Source organism: Mus pahari, chromosome 23 (assembly GCF_900095145.1).
Source record: "Mus pahari chromosome 23, PAHARI_EIJ_v1.1, whole genome shotgun sequence".
Classification (NCBI taxonomy): Eukaryota; Metazoa; Chordata; class Mammalia; order Rodentia; family Muridae; genus Mus; species Mus pahari.
The window spans coordinates 8,319,690-8,328,159 of record NC_034612.1 but is presented as its reverse complement, the minus strand read 5'-3'; the positions used below and the strand labels follow the sequence as shown (position 1 = coordinate 8,328,159).

At 47.5% G+C, this 8,470-nt stretch overlaps 1 pseudogene; it reads right to left on the bottom strand.

Annotated features, from left to right (window-relative positions):
* Positions 1-398: 398 nt before the first annotated feature.
* Positions 399-946, bottom strand: LOC110313132 (annotated as a pseudogene).
* Positions 947-8,470: the final 7,524 nt, after the last annotated feature.

Sequence of the window (8,470 nt, the reverse complement as noted above, 5' to 3'; positions counted from 1 at the left end):
GCCTGGTCTACCAAGTGAGTTCCAGGACAGCCAGGGCTACACAGAGAAACCCTGTCTCGAAAAACCAAAGGGGGTGGGGGGAAAGTTGGCTATAATCAGAAACATCCTAGATAATATATATATATATATATATATATATATATATATATATATATATATATATATATATATATATAAAACTAGGCAAAGAATTTTATTAACCTTTTTCCAAAGTTTACAAAGTTTATTCCCAGGCTTCTTCAGGCTTCTTGAATGAATTAGGTATAATTCAGAATGAATTAGGTATAAGTGAAAACTGAAAAGATCTGCAGTGTCCGGGGATGGGGTGAGGGTGGGGGACTTGGGCTTAAAAAATATCAGATCCGTAGTAAACAAACAAACAAAAATTGAAAAAGCAGTCATATCAAATAGCAGCTCCCGTAGCCTCTGCAAGCATCGCCTTCTTCAGCAGTTGCTTCAGTTCGGTTTGCCTCGTTCTTTGAAGCCTCGTCAAAATTCTCCACCAGATCGGAAACTTCATCCCTAGCATCCTCTCCAGAAGCAAGTGATGCTTTTCTGTCCACAGAGTGTTTGGGCAGAGCGTCACAGCCCGTCTCCTTACACTCAGACTGCATGCACCAAGCTGGTTGAGGACTCAGGGCAGCACGTCTCTTGGCTGCTTTGTCTCAGCGTGGCCTGGAAGGCGTTGGCTGCCAGAGAAGCCTGAACTTTAGGGGTTGTGAAAATGGATCGCTGTTCCTTGGTTTGTAAACGTATCCACCTCTGCAATTCCAGGGATGTTGTTTACCCCTAACTTCTTTAAGGAGCAGTGCAGTTTTTTTTTATCATCTGCTGTGGCTGCTCTATGAACCATCCTCTTCTTTCTACGACCGGTTCCTTTCCCACCAATGCACACTTGTGCCTGCAGTTTGGAGAGGTTTTCCTGGTTCTTGATCATTTCTTTCATCTTGTCGGAGTGGGAATGGGGCCGCATAGGGGTCTAAGGTTCACGATCAGGGGGTCTCGGGCAGACCAGCTGGGATAAGGCGCACACACTCAGGTAAGCAAGATGGCAGCCAACGATAGCCTAGATTTAAACACAGGTAGCATGAGCCCACTACACCCAGCAACATCGTTATCTATACAACCACACAGTGACCCAGAGGCTTAGATTAAAGTCTCCCACCCCTCCCAGCTTCTTAGACCTTGTTCTGGAGAGCATTGGAGACTCGTCTCAACTTGGATAGACCGAGTTGGATAAATGGTTGGGGTTTTGTTTGTCACTGTAGGATGGAGGCAGGGCCCCAGGCTGGCCTGGCACTTGCAGAGGATGACCTTCAACCTCTGCTTAAATCCTTCAGTCCTCACTACTCAGGTGCGGACCCTACCAGTGTGTCTCAGCATGCCTGGCTCCAACACAGGTCTTCACGTATGCTAGACACTCACTCTACTGAATGAACTGCGTCTCGGGCCACCTTTGTAGAGTATTTTAAAAGCACACACACACACATACACACTCGCACACACGTGTACACATGCATGTGCACGTGCACACGCACACATGCGCACACACCCCCACACTAGCCAGGTGCTAGAGGATAGCTTGCTAAATACTACAAGTGGAACAGGCTGATGATTCAAACTATAAACATCCTCCCTTGATCTGCATCAAATATTATGTATGAAGTATAATAGTGTGCCTGGTCCCCTCTGTCTCAAAGTTATAACTCTTTGGCAAAGTTTTGTTTTTAACTGTTGTGTCTATTGGTGTGAAAAGCTTACACAGACAGAAAGTGAAAAAAGTCACAGGGGAAATTCTATGAGCTGGGCCACCGGCTGGATGTTGGGTTTTATTTGTCCTAACTCAGAGGCCCAGCTGGGAGGGGAAGTCTACTCCCCATGACTGACCACCTTTAAGCAAGCTCACCACCACTTTGCCCCAGTTCCTTTCATGAGCTAATAATTATAAGAGGGCTCTGGGGAGGTCTCCAGATCCCTTCTTGAATAGGCTCTGCTGAAGAAGCACTGAATGAATACTTAGCACCCCAAATTCTGCAGACGCACTGCCGTTCCATCATGCAGAGGGGTGAACAGCTCTGCTACTTCAGGCCCATCTTCTTTGTAAGTCACGGGAAAACAACTGAGCCCCGCCTAAGCAGAAATTCGAGCATCAGGCCTGACTGTACCCAGGTACCAGAGAAATGGCTCAACTAGGAAGAGATGGCTCTTGCAGGAGGACCTGGATTTGGATCCTACCATCCATATCAACTGGCTCCAACTGTCTGTAACTCTAACCCCAGGGGACCCAAGGCCCTCTTCTGGCTTCCAAGAGAAGCTGGATACGTATGCAGACACACATACACATACATAACAAATAAAATATATCTTTTTAAAAGAGGGGAAGTGGGCTTAAGAGATGGCTTGGTAGTTAAAAGTGCTAGCTAACTGCTAGTGCAGGGAACCCAAGCTCTGCTCCCAGAACCCATGAACCATGTGGCAGCTCCCAACCGTCTGTAACCTGGGGATCTGCAAATGTACACAAGGATTCACACATTGATTAAAAAAAATTAACTGTAAAAAAAAAAAAATCTTTTTCTAAAGGGTGTTAGCAGGAATGTGACTTTTCCTTGTTCCTGTCTGGTTCCTTCTCAAGCGGCCCAAATTTTGCTGCAGAGGTGTCTTTAGTCATTTTGTCTTCCAGACTATCCACAGAGCAGCTAGCTAGCACTATCTACCTCCTTCTCAGTCGTTCTAACCCAGGTCTCAGGACTAAGCTTCATGGGGTCTGATTAACTTAGCATGGACCGTGTGTCCATCCCGACCGAGCCAGTTCTGGTGACCAAAATGACTCAGCCTCTTATTAGTCTGTGCTGGCTCACATCTGTCACCTAAGACACGGACAGACTCACTTGGTTCTAAGTAGAAGACGGCAAAGAGTTTTCCAAAGAAACACCTTGACTCTGACACCACCAGGTGAGGTGCCAGATAGAGGCTGGGCAGGGTGACCTGATGTGTGTTCTGTCTCCCAAAGCAATTTCCAGAGAGCAAAGTGCTCCTAACAAGGTCTGGGGTGGGGTGAGGGTCACAAGCATGCTACTTGCTTAGATAGCTGAGGTTTCTAACATGGCCTGTGTCGGCCTCGACAGTTTGGAGATCATTGTCTGCAAGTGGTGCTCACCCACGTGGCTTGGAGCTTTATGGTTTCTTCTATTAACTTTTTTTTTTTTTTTAAGCTTCTTGGAATCCATCCTTAAGAAAAAAGAGGAACCCCCAAAGTGCCACAGGATGATTCGAAACAGACAGACAGCAAATTAGCACTCTCGTGGCCATCTCTGGTCCTCTGACACTCTCGGGGCTATTCTATAAACCCATCTCCCTTTCCTGGCTTTTATGATCATGAGTTTGTTCCTGGGTAATGTGAGCAAAACCTGCTTGACTCGGAAAGACTCCCCGGAGTTGCTACCACCCTAGTTCAGAATATGGGAGACTCAATCCAAGCTCCAAGCCTGTCACAGAAGAGACCACCCGTGGTGGACCCGGGGACCAGTTCCTGCACTCTCAGTGCGGAGTCCTCCCCCCCACACTTTAAGCTCAGAGTGGTCTAGTATTCTAATCTACTGCATCACTAACGATTTCCAAAAGTAGGGCTGGAGATGGCTCAGCGGCTAAAGCGCTTGCCATGTAACTGTGGGCACGTTGTGTAGGGATGACATTCATTCCCCAGACACTTGGAAATGCCGGGTGGGACTTAGAGCTGCGTATAATCCTGGCACTCGGGGGAAAGACACAGGGAATCCCCAAGAGACAAGCTGGCTAGGGAGGCCGGGCTAATCTTTGAGCTCTAGTTTCAAGGGGTAGAGGCTGTGCCTTGCTCTATAAAATCAGGGGAGTCTTATTGATGTCAACTTTAGACTCCCATACACATGCACACACTTACACAGCACACACACACACATACACACACACAGAGCCCATGGACACATGGACACATATATATGTGCACACAAAACATATTTTGAGCCAGCAAGATGGTTCCCCTGGTAAAAATGCTTGCTGAGCGAATCCTATGACCTGAATCCCATATCTAGATCCTGAGGAGAGAGGCACAAGCTCGCTCCTAAAAGTTGCCCTTTGACCTCCGTATCCGGGCTACAGCGTGCATGTGACTGCATGCATGATACACACACACACACACACATACATACACACTGGTGGCACACAGGCACACATACTCACAACTAAACAAAAACCAAAACCAACTTTATGGAAATGTATCATTGTGTTCCATGGTCTATCCTATAATATACAACCTTTCTCCATGTCCTGTAATAAGTTTTTTTGTATATATATATATACATACATATATATATGAAATGCTTATTACTCTTGTGACAAAATATTTCTGTGTGCCTTTTGTTTTGGGGTAGGGGTGGCAGCAGTGAGTCATATGGATGTGCCATGATGCACGTATCCACTCCCCAGGTGTTGGACCTTCCTTAGGTTGCTTCTGGTTTTTCATCCTGATCGGAGGCTCGTTTTCCCCACATACCTTTGGTGACGACTTTGAGATGAACTGTTAGAATTCCAGGTTCAAAGGGATTGCTGAGTTTTTTAAATAATTAATTTTATATGCACGTGCGCATGTGTGCGTGCGTGCGCGCACGTGTGTGTGTGTGTGTGTGTGTGTGTGAATGTAAGCATGCCGTAGTACATATGGAGGTCAGTTGACAGCTTTGGGGAGCCCTTACCGTCCTTTCACTGGGTGGGTCCTGAGCATCAAGTTCATTGGACGGCAGGTGCCACTTCCAGTCTCAACAGCCTGGAGTGTGAGATTTCAATAGTTCTGAAAGTTAGGCTCCAGTGGGTGACCTTCCAGTTCCCCATTCTGCTGTGCCATGTCTCTCCTCAGAGATGACTAGTCGCCCCTGAGCCTTGTCTCCTTCCCCAGAGATGGGGACTTTTTTAAACCATAAGTCACTGAGTGTTCAGTTGGCTTCATGCAAAGGCAGTGGTTTAAAAAAAGAACAACGAGGCTGGAGAGATGGCTCAGCAGTTAAGAGACTGCTCTTCCAGAGGTCTTGAGTTCAAATCCCAGCAACCAAACCACATGGTGGCTCACAACCATCTTTAATGGGATGTTTTTACCCTTTTCTTGTATGTCTAAAAACAGCTACAGTGTAGTCAGAGAAATGTAATAAATCAATCTTTAAGAAGAAAAGAAAAGAACATCAACAACAACGAAACCTTCGATCCAGATGTATGGCACACACCTGTAATCCCAGCCCTCAGGTTGTAAACTCAAAGTTGGCACAGATTCAAAAAGCCAAAACCACCCGCCACCAAAACTCTTCAACAATAATTTCTATCTGTACCATCGTTACCACCTGAATTTGGAGAGTTCTGCACTGGTTTGTCTCACCTGGGAGACCGGCCGACGACCCTGTGGAAGAACCGCCTTCGTTATCTGGGAACAGTGAAGTCCATCACTGTAGGACCGTTGCATTGGTTCCCTGGGACCATGACACCGGGGATTGTAGCCAGGACTAGAAGCGGCTCTGTCAACATGGACCCCAACTTCCCTTTGTGTGGAAATGCCCTGCTGATGGCCCCCACTTTGGGGAGCCAGGTCTGTTGTTTGAGAACCAGGTTGGGTTCCAACCGGACAAGGCCAATGGTCTGTAATGCCGTTTGGGTTCCACACGAGAGAACCTGAATAGATCTAGAAGCTTGAAACAGTGCGAAGCAAACAGAGGACTTGAGCCCAGCGCTGGGAGACGAACCACCAGGGAAAGAAGCCCCTGGAAAGAGCGTGTGGAGCCCTTTGAAGTTGGGACATGACCTCACTGTTTAGAACAACCACACAGGCAAGTTAGCAGCCAAATGCCACCAAATCCTTGTAATGTTGCGTAGCCGTGCATGGTGGCATGCTGCACTGGGGACGGGCAAACCGGCCAGGGTAGGCTTTGCTATAGAGACAGAGAGTGAAATATCTTCACACTTTGCCCATAGTACATTCTCTACGGCACGTACACACCTTGGCATTTTATCAGCTAACAGCGACAGGCTACACACTAGCAGGGGCAGGTGCAGGCCTGGCCTATAATAGTTGCTCAATGAATGTTTGCTCTTGAGTGCATGACTATAAGGGGGACTGCAGGGGCCTCTTTCTTCCTATTCTCTCAAGTATGCTCCCTCTTTCTGGGAGCAGCATCCCCATCTCCTCCTATACCCATTTAGTATATAGTTCTAAATGAGCCCAAGGCTAAGTGGGCAAACTATTTCTTTTTCTTTTCTCTTCTTTTCTTTTTTGATTTTGTTTTTTTGTCTTGTTTTGTTTTTTTTTGTTTGTTTTGTTTTGTTTTGTTTTGTTTTGTTTGAGACAGGGTTTCTCTGTTATTACCCTGGCTGTCCTGGAACTCACTTTCTAGACCACGCTGGCCTCAAACTCAGAGTTCCAGATGCCTCTGCCTCCCGAGTGATGGGACTGAAGGTGTTATTAATATTATAAAAAGTGAGAGCATCATTTATTCTTTGACAATTTTACACATGTAGGCACTGCACCTTGGTCATTTCATGTTTACGACGCGCATGCAATGTGTTCTGATTCTTCCGTTCCTTACCTTCCCTCCTCCATTTCCACTGAACCCCTGCATCCCCAGCTCGTCTCCCCAACACGTTGTCTTTTTTGATTAAACCCACTGAGTTTAATTAGGGCTCTTTGCATGTGTGTGTGTGTGGGGGGGGGGGGACAGGGTATCACTCACTGCAGGGTGAGCACCTTCCCAGGCTTACACCACTGAAGAAACTGGTTCCTGGCTCCCAGCAACCATTAACTGCCAACCACTCCCCAGGACGGGTTGGTCCTCCTGGTCCCCTCTGTCATCTGGGATGGCTCATTGACGAGCAGCAGGTACCCACGGATGCTGTGTGGTTATGACTGTAATGGGCAAGTCCTATCCAGAAGAGAGTGTTCCACAGCCCCTTATCACCATCCACTGGTTCTTTTCTTCTTTTCTGCGATGTTCCCCTGGGCCTTGGTGTAGGTGACCTCAATGTCCTGCTGAGGGCTGAGTCCTCACCAGTCACGTAGTCTCAGCGCTTTGACAACGAGGGCAGTTCTAAGTGTAACTCTAAAATGCAGCTCTGGGGGGAGGCAGGCAGGTTCTGAAGTACAACAGGATAGCTCATCACCTTCCCAATGCTATTATTCACACCCACCTGCCTTTGCACAAGTGAAATCTCTCAGGTTCATCTCCAACACCACCTCTTCCACACCTGTTTGTCCCCTTCCCCCACCCAACACACAGTTGTTTTGTATTGAGACAGGGTTTCATGTGGTCCAGACTGTCCTTGAACCCCTGATCCTCTTGCCTCAGCCTCCCAAATGCTTCGAATCTAGGCTTTTATATCTCCACGCCTGGTTTTAAGCTATGCTTTGGGATGAAACCCAGGGCTTTGTGCTTGCTAAGCAAAGACCCTACCAATTGACCCGACTAGCCTCTTATTTTGTTTCCTTTGAAGCCCTAGCCTGGCCCTCCATTGCCCTTCTTTGACCCCTTTCCTGCATGGGGCTCTCCTGATCTGTTTTACACCATGGAGTCTGACCTGAAAGTGGGAATATACAGGCCTGGTAACAAGCCGTTGTGAGGTTAGCCCCTGGTTCATTCATGAGTCCCTGCAGCTGAGGTTGCCCTGGTTATACACATTCTCTGGCCAGTGTCCCCTCTCTTCTTAAATCCCAGAGCAGTCCCACCAGCTCCCACGGGACCCTTCTTCTATGTCAGTGGCTGACAGCCCCTGCCATTTGTCCTAAAGCCCTGTAGTTACTGATCTTTATAACAGACACTCATTCACACAAAAAGGAGACCAGGGGAAGTGTCAGGGGGAAGCCCTGGGGCTTGCTGGCTAGCCAGTCCAGCTGAACCTGTGGGCTCCAGTTTCAGCAAGAAGCCTTGACTCAAAATAAATGATAAATAAATCAATCAATAAATAATATGGAGAGTAATAGAGGAAGATATACCAGGTCTATCTCTGGCCCTTCACATATGTGCCCAGCCATGTGTCACACACACAGAGATGAGCTCTGCTGCTTGGTGGCTTAATGACCCTGGGTATGTTTATGTAACCTCAGTGTCCACCTTTAAAGTGTAGTGTCATGGTAAGACTGGAACTGGGTGACTGGGACCTGCTGGGGATGGTTCAGAGGGGCTCAGGAAGGGGCTGGGGAAGGGGCTGCCTTGGAGGGAATGAACCATGAATAGCAGCTGTTCTGTGTGTATGAGTGGAGAGAGAAAGCCTTTCCTTTCTCCTTAGGATCACTAAGCTGGTAAGGTGTGAATGTGTGGCTTCTGGAAACTTCCATGGGAGGTATAGCCTACCAATGAGGCAGAGCAGAGGTGGGCGGGAAAAGGCTGACAGTTGATGCTTTGTTTTGGAATGTAATGAGAGAGAGAGAGAGAGAGAGAGAGAGAGAGAGAGAGAGAGAGAGAGA